This window comes from Penaeus monodon, chromosome 10 (genome assembly GCF_015228065.2).
Source record: "Penaeus monodon isolate SGIC_2016 chromosome 10, NSTDA_Pmon_1, whole genome shotgun sequence".
Lineage (NCBI taxonomy): Eukaryota > Metazoa > Arthropoda > Malacostraca > Decapoda > Penaeidae > Penaeus > Penaeus monodon.
Genome location: NC_051395.1, coordinates 46743237 through 46758236, shown reverse-complemented (window position 1 = coordinate 46758236; position 15000 = coordinate 46743237). Strand labels below are relative to the sequence as shown.

General features: G+C 30.8%; 6 non-coding genes across 6 annotated transcripts; 4 read left to right on the top strand and 2 right to left on the bottom strand.

The window, feature by feature from the left end:
• The first annotated feature begins 1280 nt into the window (after positions 1-1280).
• Trnav-aac lies at positions 1281-1353 on the top strand. The gene has a single exon. It is a non-coding gene; the product is annotated as a tRNA-Val (tRNA).
• A 1975-nt stretch (positions 1354-3328) lies between these two features.
• On the top strand, positions 3329-3401 carry Trnav-aac. The gene has a single exon. It is a non-coding gene; the product is annotated as a tRNA-Val (tRNA).
• Positions 3402-4899: 1498 nt separating this feature from the next.
• Positions 4900-4972, top strand: Trnav-aac. Its single transcript has one exon. It is a non-coding gene; the product is annotated as a tRNA-Val (tRNA).
• Positions 4973-8289: 3317 nt separating this feature from the next.
• Trnav-uac lies at positions 8290-8362 on the bottom strand. Its single transcript has one exon. It is a non-coding gene; the product is annotated as a tRNA-Val (tRNA).
• Positions 8363-11988: 3626 nt separating this feature from the next.
• Positions 11989-12061, top strand: Trnav-aac. Its single transcript has one exon. It is a non-coding gene; the product is annotated as a tRNA-Val (tRNA).
• Positions 12062-13410: 1349 nt separating this feature from the next.
• On the bottom strand, positions 13411-13483 carry Trnav-aac. Its single transcript has one exon. It is a non-coding gene; the product is annotated as a tRNA-Val (tRNA).
• Between the last annotated feature and the right edge of the window lie 1517 nt (positions 13484-15000).

Here is a 15000-nt window from a genome sequence, read left to right as displayed (position 1 = left end):
ATTTTATCCAGTCTTCATTCTTGCTCTCATCACAGAATGCGAGGGTGAAATTTCCGTATTTGCGTGAAGGGTAGTCCTATAAACTTTTAAGAAAGATACTGTTGGAAATATTAGAAGTCTTAGCTAGTCTACACTTGAGGTCATCCTTAAATGTTCGTGAAGATGTTTGTTGATGAATGACAGGGATGGATGCTGCTCAGGATAGACAAATTAGATGGCAGTTCGAACACGTAATACATGTATCAGAATCATCCAGTCTTATATGTAAGTTACGTTATATTGTCATTGATATGTTGACTAACTAGACTACTTAAATATGATCGTCAATCTTAACAAGAATGATGTTGATAACAATTATAATGGTGATGCCGATGACGGCGATGGTGATGATTATGATGATAGTAATGATGAAGATGAAAATGGAGCAGGAGCTGGGGATAAAGGTGAAGAAGATAACAATATGAAATCATGAAGTTGATTATGATGATGATAATAATAATAATGATGATGATACTGATGATGATGAGGATGGTGACAATGACGAAGACGATGACGATGACCATGATTGTAGTAAAGTAATGATCTTATCAGTATTAGTTAAACTAAAGATAAAAATCATCCTGATAATGATGATTATACTATCATCACGCCTTCGTTAAGCTAAGTACACACGCAGATGACTGACATGGAGATTATCTGCCCCAAGAATCTATTATGATGAATCAGTTAAGAGGATATGTAAATATTTTTTTATTTTAAGTTCTTGTCATTCGTCTTGTCACTTTGTGTTGAAGTTTATAGTAATTCATATGTTAGTTTGATGGAGTATACATATTTTTTTATAGTTTGATGCAGTCTCTTGTTTCGTCAGGTTTTATATATTATGAAGAATCTATAGCAATTCTTGGCTACAGTTTTATGATTATTTATGATGGTATGATATCATCATAATCATAATTAAGCTAAAAGTCATGATAGCAATAATCATTATCATTATTGTGATTATAAAACTATTATCACAATAAAACTATTAACGACAAAAAGTATTGACAATTATGAAATAACAATAGCAATAATAAGATAATCTCATAAGAATTATAACAATGAAAAAAACAATGATAAAGATAATGCTAACAGCAGTGACATTAATAACGATTGCCATCACATAATCACTGTAATAGTTATAGTGATTATTTATTGTATCATTACTTTTATTATCATTGTTATCATCACTTGTTAAGAGTGACTATGGTATTAAAGAAAAACATAAAATAATACAGGTGCTTATGGTGTAGTGGTTATCACATCTATCTAACACACAGAAGGCCCCAGGTTCGAGCCCTGGTGAGCAGATTTTTAGCCGTTAAAAATGTACCTTAATCCAATTTATATATGATTTTAGCGTCCCCCAGCATTCTTCGCAATCCAAAAAGTCTAGGCGCACCAAATCCACGTTTTAGAAGACATAAAACGCATGTACTCGCACCTGACATATTCGGGAATGTTCATCTCGCCAGCATATCCCTCTCTTTTGCTCTTAAAATAATTTTCCATAAGATATAATATATTCCTGATTCTCTTCTCTAGGTGAAGTATCCTTAGATGCATATGATGTACATATATATCCTGTGAGAGTCTGATCCTGTCAGAAATCTTGATACTCGTTATGTTGTCCTTAAATATTCGTTAAAATACCAAAGCTTCATTCTTTGTGGTAATGTTGGAAGTTGTTTGTGATGATATGCGTTTTACTTATTTATATATTTAATTTTCACGAAATGTATATTATTCAGAATGGCTGTTATATTTACTAAGATGTGCTCATGGTGTTGTGTTTATTACATTTGTCTAGCAAACGCAAGGTCCCAAGTTCGAACTCTGGTGAGCACAGATTTGAGCCGTGAAAACTGTCCCTCCATGGGCTGATCATATACTTACCAGCTTTTTCGTATAAAAATCTACGGGGTCACACGCCCGATTTTAGAAGACTTGCAGGTTATCCTGACAGCCTGCTTCTCAATGATTGATTGATTTTTCTATTTATTCTTTTAATCAGGCTTCATCTTATTCTATCCATTCTTCATTCTTGTTCTCATCAAAGAATACAAGGGTAAAATTTCCGTATTTGCGTGAAGGGTGGAAATGTTAGAATTCTTAGCTAGTCTACATTTCAAGTCATCCTTAAATGTTCGTGAAAATGTTGATGAATAACAGGGCTGGATGCTGCTCAGGATGACGATTCGATTAAGTATGATCGTCAATCTTAACAATAATGATGTTAATAACAATTATAATGGTGATGCCGAAGACGGTAATGGTGATGATGAAGATGAAAATGGAGCAGGAGCTGGGGATAAAGGTGAAGAAGATAAAAGTATGAAATCATGAAGTTGATTATGATGATAATAATAATAATGATAATAATATTGATGATGATGATGACGAAGACGAAGACGAAGACGAAGACGAAGACGAAGACGAAGACGAAGACGATGACGATGACGATGACGATGAAGATGACGATGACGATGACGATGATGGTGTCAATGTCATAGTAATGTAATGATCTTATCAGTATTAGTTATACTAAAGATAAAAATCATCCTGATAATGATGATAATTATTACACTACTACTACTACTGATGATAATACACTCTAACTCATACGTCTCCGTTAAGTACACACGCAGATGACTGGCATGGCGATTAACCACCCAATGAATCTATTACGATAAATCAATTAAAAAAATATGTAAATAATTTTATATTTCAAGTTTTTGTCATTCGTCTTGTCCTTTTGTGTTGAAGTTTATAGTGATTTATATTCTTGTTTGATGGAGAATACATATTTCTTATATTTTGATTTAATCTCCTGTTTCGTCAGGTTTTATACATTATAATGAGTGTATAAAACCTGAATTGCTATACATTAGAAAGAATGTATAGCAATTCTTGGCTACAGCTTTATGATTACTTATGATGCTATGATATCATAATCATAATTAAGCTAACAGTCATGATAGCAATAATCATTATCATTATAGTGATAATAAAACTATTAAAGACAAAAGTATTAACAATTATGAAATAATAATAGCAATAATAAAATAATGACGAAATTAAAAATTATGACAATGAAAATAACAATGATAATGCTAATGCTAACAGCAATGACATTAATAACGATTACCATCACTGTAATAGTTATCGCAATTATTATTGTATCATTACCTTTATTATCAATGTTATCATCACTTGTAAGAATGACTATGGTATTGATGAAAGCATAAAAGTTCTTCAGGAAATAATATTTCACAAAATAATACAGGTGCTCATGGTGTAGTGGTTATCACATCTGTCTAACACACAGAAGGTCCCAGGTTCGAGCCCTGGTGAGCACAATTTTTTAGCTGTTAAAAATGTACCTAAATGCAATTTATCTATGATTCTACGCGCACCAAATTCACGTTTTAAATATATATATAAAACGCATGTAATTTTAGCCGTGAAAGCTGTACCTCCATGTGCTGATCATATACTTACCAGCTTTTTCGTACCAAAAAGTCTACGGGGCGATACGCCTTATTTTACCAGGCTTACAGGTTATCCTGACAGCCGGTAGAGCCTGCTTCTTATTGAATTATTAATTTTCTTATTCTTTTAATCAGCCTTCATCTTGTTTTATCCATTCTTCATTCTCGTTCTCATCAAAGAATACAAGGGTGAAATGTCTGTGTTTGCGTGAAAGGGTAGTCCTATAATTTTTTTAGAGAGATACTGGTGGAAATGTTGGAATTCTTAGCTAGTCTACATTTCCTTAAATGTTCGTGAAGATGTTTGTTAATGAATGACAGGGCTGAATGCTGCTTAGAATAAGCAAAGACTTATTAGATGGCGGTTCGAACACACGTAATACATGTATGAGAATCATCCAGTCTTATATGTTGACAAATCTAAGATCTAATTTACGTTATATTATCACTGATATGTTGACTGATAAAGTTACTTACGTATGCTTGTCAATCTTCACAATGATGATGTTAATAACAATTATAATAGTGATGCCGATGACGGCAATGTGATGATTATGATAATAGTAATGATGAAGATGAAAATGGAGCTGGAGTTGGAGATAAAGGTGAAGAAGATGACAGTATGAATCATGAGGTTGATTATGATGATGATAATAATAATAATGATAATGATATTGATGATGACGATGGCGAGATGATGAGGATAATGACAGTGACAAGACGACGACGACGATGGCCATGATGATGATGGTGTCAATGTTATAGTAATGTAATTTATCAGTATTAGTTATACTAAAGATAAAAATCATCCTGATAATGATGATAATTATACAACTACTACTACTAATGATAATACACTCTAACTCCATTCATCATACGCCTCCGTTAAGCTAAGGACACACGCATTTTTGTGTTGAAGTTTATAGTGATTTATATTTTAGTTGGAGTATATATGTTTTTCATATTTTGATTTAATCTCCTCTTTCGACATTATAAAGAATTTATAGCAATTATTGGCTACAGTTTTATGATAATTTATTGTAATCATAATTAAGCTAACAGTTATGACAGCAATAATCATTATCATTATTGTGATAATAAAACCATTAAAGACAAAAAAATATTAACAATTATGAAATAATAATAGCAATAATAGAATAATAATGAAGATCGTAAGAATTATATCAATGAAAATAACAATGATAATGATAATGCCATGATAATTACCATCACATAATCACTGTAATAGTTATCTTGATTATTTATTACCTTCATTATCATAGTTATCATCACTTGTAAGAATGACTATGGTATTGATGAAAGCATAAAAGTTCTTCAGGAAATAATATTTCACAAAATAATACAGGTGCTCATGGTGTAGTGGTTATCACATCTGTCTAACACACAGAAGGTCCCAGGTTCGAGCCCTGGTGAGCACAGATTTTTAACCGTCAAAAATGCACCTTAATCCAATTAATGTATGGTTTTAGCGTCTTCCAGCATTCTCGTAATCAAAAAAATCTATGTGCACCAAATCCACGTTTGAAAAGACACACACACACACACACGCACACCACACACACACACACACACACACACACACACACACACACACACACACACACACACACACACACACACACACACACACACACACACACACACACACACACACACAATATATATATATATATATAATATATATATATATATATATATATATATATATATATAATATATATATATATATATATATATATATATATATATAATAAATTAATGTAATATCTAAATAATTAGATTCTATATAATAGATTTAAAGACTAAATAACATATTCCTTGAGGTGATATCCTGAACATAACATTTTGGAGAACTTCCTCCTCTGGGTAAATCTAATTTCAGTATTATTATCCTTGATTCCTTCGAGTGAATATCTAAGTGACATCCATTCTTGTAATCTGTAGATCATACTGATGTTGATAAATGATAAGACATGTGTATCTCCTAAATTCGTTAAAATATCAAGCATTAATGCCGATGAATAGTAAATGTCTTTGTATATAAAATGATGTTTAAGGGATCAAAAGTAATGAATCCAATGCATATGATGAAACGACGTTAATTGTAGATAAGTCTGATGATGAAATGATATTTATATAACATGCTGTGCCGAAAATAATAATAAGTGTAATAATAATGAGGTTAATGGTGATGATCTTGATGATGATATTCTAATGATATATTAATAAATCATGTGATAGTGATAAAAATAATATAAAATATAGTAATAATATGATGATGTGATGATGATGATGAGATGATGATGATGATGATGATGATGATGATGATGATGATGATGATAATGATGATAATGATAATGCTAATAATGTTGATTATAGATACGATATTGATAATAATAATGATGATAATAGTCATAAAATGCAGAGAGTAATATTAATAATAGTTGAGAAAATATTTATGAAGTCACGAGCAAAAAGTAATATAAGATATTAGGCAAAAATGATCAAACTTATGATTACCAAAGAAGGTAAGACCTTCCGGGTCATAGAAAAAAAAGCTAAATATATTCGAGTACAACATCAATTTTTTATAAGTTCATGTGGATCTAATCGTACAGCATATTCGATATATGCTGAGAGATATGATGTGTCTTTCCGTAACTCTTGTCGCTCACACCTCCAGCATAAACTCAGTATTACCATTGATATATCCACAAAGACTGGACTTTAAAAATGGCTAGCCAAGGGAGTAAAAGCTCATCATTTCCCCGCTAGAAGTTCTTAAATCAAATCGCTAAATGTAGCGTAAACGTATAACGCTATAAAAAGCTGTATCTGGGTTCTCTTCTCAACAGCGCTAGGCACGCAAGCAGTTAATTAGCGCTGTGGTTATCAGCTCTTACACCATGCTTGAGGAAAAGTCACGAAGGTTGGTGGCTGTTTTCATGCTTAACATAAGAAGAATTAACACTTTTTTCATTGATAGTTGTTGTTGTATTGTTTGGGATTTTGATTGTTAAAGCATTTGTTATTTTCCATTTTTTACTTAACTTTGTGTCTGTTATTTTTCAAACTTCTTTATGATTTATAAGTTACCTGCTTTTGGGTATACGTATTTGCTCTTAACAGTTTGATGTGTAGGATATCTTACTTTATTATATTCAATAGATTATTTGGAAGTTTGTGTCTATTCGAAATTATCTTTCCATGAGTGTAATATTGCTAAATGATGATAATGTTGCATAGTATAGTATAATACAGATAATAATGATAATATCAGTAACAGCAATGATAACAACTGTCAATATTGCGGCAATAGGGCCAAGGAGAGAGACATGCAAATAGAGATGTATTTATTCACAGAAGAAAGGACATTGAGAATACGAGGCTAAGTGAAACAGGCAGCGAATTTAATATGTTGAGATGGCGAAGGGAAAGGAACCTGTCGACAAACATAGAATTAAGTATTATATTCGTAATGTGTTCCACCAAATCAAAGAATACAAATTTAAAGACAAAAAGAAAAAAAATCACACGTGGATTTTTTGAGAACAGGGTATCTTCAGATTAACGGTAAATCACAAGTGACATCTGAGAAATTATCTACTGGGGTCAAAGCAGGAAAATTTAAATTCATTTGTAAAGGTATGCACACTACGACCTATATTACACAAATATAAAACTATAAACAATATTCATATATGTGAGTAAATATCACAGTCATTATCTGAAAAAAATCACATCAAGACAAATTAATCCTAATTCGTTAACATAAAGATAGAAATAGCACTGATATGTAACATTAGTCATAAGGTACACATGATAATTGTAAATGCTAACAAAAGCATTGTTTCATTCAGCTGACAAACCGTGCAACTTGCCTTCTCTACCAACATGAACACAACTCCAAAAATAAGCACTGACATATTATAAACCCGTTGCACAAATGTTAAGGAAATACTTATGAATTATAATAGAAAAAGTTAGATCCTTAACCAAATGTTAAAAAAGAAGCGAACCATGCGACAATACAAAGCTATTTGTCAAAACATAGCGTCCCTCTTTCGAAAGTAATATTGAAACTTATCCAACTCGAAACAAATATATGCAAATCATAGTGCATGACTTTGCCAGTACTTAACTGAATAATGATAATACTAAAAATATCATGATATTTACATTTACCATTACATGAGAATAGTAAGGCCACGATGGTCATTTTAATAACAGTAACAATACAAGTTATAATTATAGAGTTATAACAATCATAGATTAAAAGAAAGATAATGATGGCCATTGATGATCATTGCCACAGCTAAGCATGGCTATAACAATGGTATTATTAAAAGCTAAATCAAGTGTTCATTGTGTTGTGGGCCACGTGTTCGAGCTGGAGAGCATAGAGAATAGATGTGCAAGGCATACAATATGCAAATTACGACATTATATCTTGGTGCCATATGAATAGCCATGCAAAGTGGGATTCATGAGGACAATATATATCATCGTAGCCAAATGTCTGCTTATAAACGATGCTCTACAAAGGAGTCTGTATAAAAAATGGAAAATAAAGATGTCTTTCTAGATATATTTACAAAACACATTAATCCTTAGCATTAATCCATTTAATGGAATGGATTGAGAAAAGATAAACAGCAACAATATCACCATCTACTTTATTGTAGAAGGTGGTATTAGATTAAATACAATACATAACCTTTTTTTTTCATAACATTGCTCCCACCAGGGTTCGAACCTGGGACCTTCTGCGTGTAAAGCAGACGTGATAACCGCTACACTATGAGAGCTGCTTAGTAATGGAGCGTATTAAGAGATGATTGATATTCGGCAGTTACGTAGATTCGTGTCCTAAACAGCTTTAGATTATCAGTTTCTAACTCAGACAGACACACACTGCCACACTCATACATCATACATACGTACGTACATACATACATACATTATAATATATATATATATATATATACATATATATATATATATATATATATATATATATATATATATATATATATAAATATATATATATATATATATATATATATATATATATATATATATATATATGATATATTATATATATATATATATATTATATATATATATATATATATATATATATATATATATATATATATATATATTATATATATATATATATATATAATATATATATATATATATATATATATATATATATATATGCATATATATACACATATGTATATATACATATGCATATATATGTATATATACATATGCATATATGTACACACACACACACACACACACACACACACACACACACACACACACACACACACACACAAACACTAAAATATATATATATATATATATATATATATATATATTATATATATATATATAATAAAATATATAATATTATGTATATTTATATATATAATATATATATATATATATATATAATAATGTATATTTAAATATATATTATTATAATATATATATATATATATATATATATATATATATATATAATATATATATATATATATATATATATATATATTAATATATATATATATATATATATAATTATATAATTATATATTATATATATGATTATATATATGTAGTTTATGTGTGATGTTGATGTAGTGTGTATTTGGGATGTGTTACTTTTGTATATATATATATTATAGTTATATATATATATAATATATATATATAATATTATATATATATTTATAATAGTAGTGGTGTGTGTGTGTGTTGTGTGTGTGTGTGTGTCTGGTGTGTGTGCTTGGTGTAGTAGTGTGTGTGTGTGTAGTTGTGCTGTGTCAGGTGGAGTGTGTCCTGCGTGTGTCGTGTTTTGTTGTTGGTTTGTGTGTATGATGTGTGTTTCAATCTATAGAAATAACATTTATATTTAAATTACTAATTGAGAGCCTAAAGATGGCGATGTAGCTCACCGCTTCAATTTCCTCAAAAAGTATTTGGTGTGCTTTGTGTGGCAATTTGCATGTGAGAGAATGGTATGCAAGTGATATATTTGGGATGTGTATTGTCATGGCTATGGGAGTTAATGCACACGTTGCATTTTGTCATGGTTCTGGGTGTTTGGTGACACGCGATGTGGTGAGCTATGACTGACGAGGGAGAGTGTAGCTGCGGAGACCTGTGTTGTTATTGATATTTCCATGATTCATAAAGTGAACCTAAGAAATGTTGCGTCCACCGGAAAGAAAAGGCAACCTTCAAGTACTGCGATTCCTAAAAAAAAAAAAACAAAAACAAAACAACACAAATACAGAGAAAAAAAAAAAAAAAAAAAAAAAAAAAAAAAAAAAATATTATATATATATATATATATATATATATATATATATATATATATATATATATATATATATATATATATAAGCGGAAACGTGTGCTATTTGATAATTCAATCATTAGTGTCTTGACTTTTCAATTACTTGTACGTTCTATGACGTCGGACTCAAAGTGTATGCCATCAAGAATGCACATGATATTTCCTTTATTAATTCAAAATCCATCATTTGTAGCATAGAACTTCAGTACTAACCTGTGATTGTGGTGTAGTTGTGTGGTGAGCTCATATTTACCTTTTAACACTGTAACTTTTTACAATTTAAGTCCTTTTTTTTAAACGTCTACGTCTATGGATATAATATCCAAGCTTTAGAATCCCTACAGCTTTCCTCTTCTGGATTCTCCTTCTCACACGCAAAAAAAAAGAAAGAAAAAGTAACATATCCGCGGTTTGATATCTCTGATCATCTCATCTCAATCCATTGCAGAGAGCAAGTTGGCAAAGCTGGATGCTGTCTGTGGTGCGTGGCTTGCAAATTAAGACTAATTAAATAGGGGATCAAAAGGCACTGCATTATCCCATCAATCGTTTTTATCGACATATCAAAAGCAGCATTCAGCTTTATATCCTGACAACAAGACTGGGGTATGATATATGCTAATCCAGGAAGGTTTTCCATGTAACTTCATGCGTATAGATGACTGCAATCACTCGTAAGGATGATTATGTCAACAGCTGGTGGTCGCCATTGTGTATAGGACATTGTACTGTATCTAAGGTTTGCAAAGGACTTTACATTTTTCTTATTATCCTCTTGGTATGAGTACATTACGAAAACAGCTATTCACATCCGAACATCCGAAAGATGACTGCTATACAGAATTTTAACAGATTCTTCACCAGATATAATAATAAAAACCGTTACTTTATGTCGTCCACCACCGTCGAAATCGGACAGCTCTTTCTCTGAAGGTCCGAGTTGACATGTTCGGACAAATTGGACGGGGTTCGAAGAGTAGATCCGAACGCAGTAAAATATTCATTTATATATATATATATATATATATAATATATATATATATATATATATATATATATATATATATATATATATATATTATATATATATATTATATATATATATATGTATATATATATATATATATATATATATATATATGTATATATATATATACAAAACTACAATATATGTCTATATATAATATCATATTATAATATATATATATATATATATATATATATATATATATCACGACACCAAACAATCATATATATATATAATAATAATATATATATATATATATATATATATATATATATATATATATATATATATATATATATATATATATATATATATATATATATATATATATAGATACATGTGTGTGCGTTTGTGTGTGTGTGTGTGTGTGTGTGTGTGTGTGTGTGTGTGTGTGTGTGTGTGTGTGTGTGTGTGTGTATGTGTGCGTGTATGATTTCAGCAGAAGCAAGTGCTTTTTGATAGTTCAGTTTTTATAAGAGTAACAAAACTGTGTGGCTATTCTAGTCTCTGGACCTTTTTTCAATTTCTAGTACCATCGATGTATACTGTCATGCATGCACATGTTCTGTCCTTCATTAAGATAATTTAAAATGCATTATTTTTTAGCATGGAATAGCAGTATTAACCTGTGGTTATTACACTTGTCCGCTAAGCTGAAATCCTGACGACAAGACTGGAATATAACATAAGCTTATGAGAGGAATGTTAGTACACTACCGCAGTTACGTTGACCAAGTGACTACATACTTATAAATGACAGCATTCTTGACAATGATTATACGGACTTATGAAGATTGGGCTAATGTACAGGGTGAGGACAGTTAAATCCCAAATACTTTTTATCGACATTTATATTTCATTGTTTTTTAAATCATCTCTATGATAATTTATATATTCCATTTGATGCACCTTACGAAGATTTAGGTTTTTCGTTTATACCTATTTTTACTTAATTGTGTTATGATTTATATGATTAGTAATGGTTATCTTGACTTATTTGTTTTAGGTACTGGGATTTTCAATAAAAATATGTGCTCATGGTGTAGTGGTTATCACATCTGTCTAACACACAGAAGGTCCCAGGTTCGAGCCCTGGTGAGCACAGATTTTAGCAATGAAGAGAGTTCTTTGATACATGTATGTTTTTTTCTTTTTCTAGCATTATCATTGTAAACGACCCACGAACACTATACCAAGATATACCAGGCAAAGAAATTGTATAGGTAAGACTTCGTTTTTTTCTTTCTTTCTTTCTATTCTGAAACATTTACTTTAATTTCCTTTACATAATAATTTGATTTATTTATTCATTTGTTTATTTATTTGATTATTTACTTATTTGTTTGCCGTATCTGTTTTATTCATGCTTCTTCCCAGCAAAATAGAAAGTCAAATAACCACAGTCGCTTCAGGCATAGTAAAAAAAAAAAAAAAAAAAAAAAAAAACAACTTCATAGCGGTTTGTGATATTGGAAGCTGCGTGAATTATAAGCAAAGACATTAATAATCTCGGATCAAAGGGCCTCTCGTGATCATTTCATCCCACGCAATGCACAAGTATAAGCAGCATCCGAGCTTAGACCTTAAAGATACGAGTAGGATATAACTTTCGCTAATAATAAGAAAATGTTATTACCCACAAGTACGCTGGTAACTGCCTACACGTAAATAACAATTTCTGATGGTGATAGTGATGATGGTGGTTATAATGATGATGGGGATGATGGTGATGAGCAAGAGGATGATATAATGACAAATGAGGATTAGATGTTAAAATTACAATGGTAACGATGATGATGATGACAGTGATGGTGATGATGATAGTGATGATGATGATGACAATGACAATGACAATGACAATGACAATGACTATGATAATGATAATGATAATGATAATGATAATGATAATGATAATGATAACACCTTAATAATAATAATAATAATAATAATAATAATATAACAATAATAATAATATATTGATATCAGTAATAATGATACTAACACCTACTCCAGAATATTAACAGTATTACACACTAAACCAATCACACGCCTCTCTTGGGTTATAAATAGACTCATAAAATCAACAACCGTGATGATTATTAATCTCTGGCGATTACCTGGCTGGTTTCAATTAATTCTTGATGTGAGGAGTGTGATGCTTCAGTTACTTTTATAACGCTATACATTTCTTGTATTATATAAATGCGATACGTATATGGTGAGAATTTACGTTTTTGGTTCTGTTCTACGCGTCAGTATTTTTTCGTTATTTTCCTGTTTCACTTATTTTTTCTCTGTACTGAGAAAGAAAGAAAAAATAACGAAGTCTTACCTGTACAGTTTCTTGCCTTGTAAATCTTGGTATAGTGTTCGTGGCTCGTTTACAATGACAATGCTAGAAAACGGAAAAAAAACATACATTGTATCAAAGAACTCTCTTTATTGCTAAAATCTGTACTCATCAGGGCTCGAACCTGGGACTTTCTGTGTGTTAGACAGATGTGATAACCACTACACCATGAGCACATATAACCATTACTAATCATATAAATCATAACACAATTAAGTAAAAATAGGTATAAACGAAAAACCTAAATCTTCGTAAGGTGCATCAAAATGAATATATAAATTATTATAGAGATGAACTATAAGACTATAAGTCGATAAAAAGTATTTGGGATTTAACTGTCCTCATCCTATACATTAGCCCAATCTTCATAAGTCCGTATAATCATTGTCAAGAATGCTGTCATTTATAAGTATGTAGTCACTTGTCAACGTAACTGCGGTAGTGTACTAACATTCCTCTCATAAGCTTATGTTATATTCCAGTCTTGTCGTCAGGATTTAAGCTTAGCGGACAAGTGTAATAACCACAGGTTTGTGTGTGTGTGTGTGTGTGTGTGTGTGTGTGTGTCTGTGTGCGTGTGTGTGTATACCCCTTTAAGCTAATCAGCTTTGTGAGTTGATGAGCACTGGTGAGCACAGACTTTAACCGTTAAATGTGTACCATGTTTTAAAAGGTCCCCGCTTTTTTTTTTGAACTTGGAACACATGTTGATTTCCATTGCTGTCTGGTATGACAACAATTTTATCTAAGTTACTTTTTATTCACCTTTACATTTCATGGTATTATTCTCTGATAAAAAAAGGAAAAGAAAAAATATATTCCTGATTTTACTTGGATATGTTTTTTTGTCTCATTCCAAACTTTATCATGAATTGTGAGGATACCTTATAGAGTATACCTGTGTCTACAATATACCTCATTTAATGTCATAATTCCTTTTATTTCATAATAATCTTAAAGTCCTTTATTATTAAAGTGAATGTTTATTTCTTATATAATGCTACATGTACTAAAAATATTTAGATTAGATATTAAACTGAATAGCTAAAAGTTTACTCACACACAGGCAGACAATAAATAAATAAATAAATAAATAAACAAATAAACAAATAAATACATACATACATACATACATACATACATACATACATACATACATACATACATACATACATACATACAAATACATACATACATAAATAAATACATAATAAAAAAATAATAAACACAAATTACTTTTGATCTTCATTTAACCAGACGACACCTCAAAGCAAAATGGAAACCAGAAACAAAGTAATAAAAGAAATATTACTTTCATCTCCTATCTCCCGGTCTGTCATTCACTGTCAAGAATAGGGCTGACAAGTGATATCTGTCGACAGCTGAGATTTATAGGGTGGTAGAAGCTTGTTAATGGCTTGGGTACCTGATTAATTGACTGACTGACTGACTGACTGACTGACTGACTGACTGACTGACTGACTGACTGACTGACTGATTGACTGACTGATTGACTGACTGATTAATTGACTGACTGACTGATTGCCTGACTGACTGACTGCCTGCTGACTAACTGACTGACTGACTGGCTGATTGACTGACTGACTGATGGGCAAATGGACTGAAAGACTTACCGATAAAATATACTGTAAATATGTATGACCCCAGAGAGAGAGACAGACAGGCAGACAGA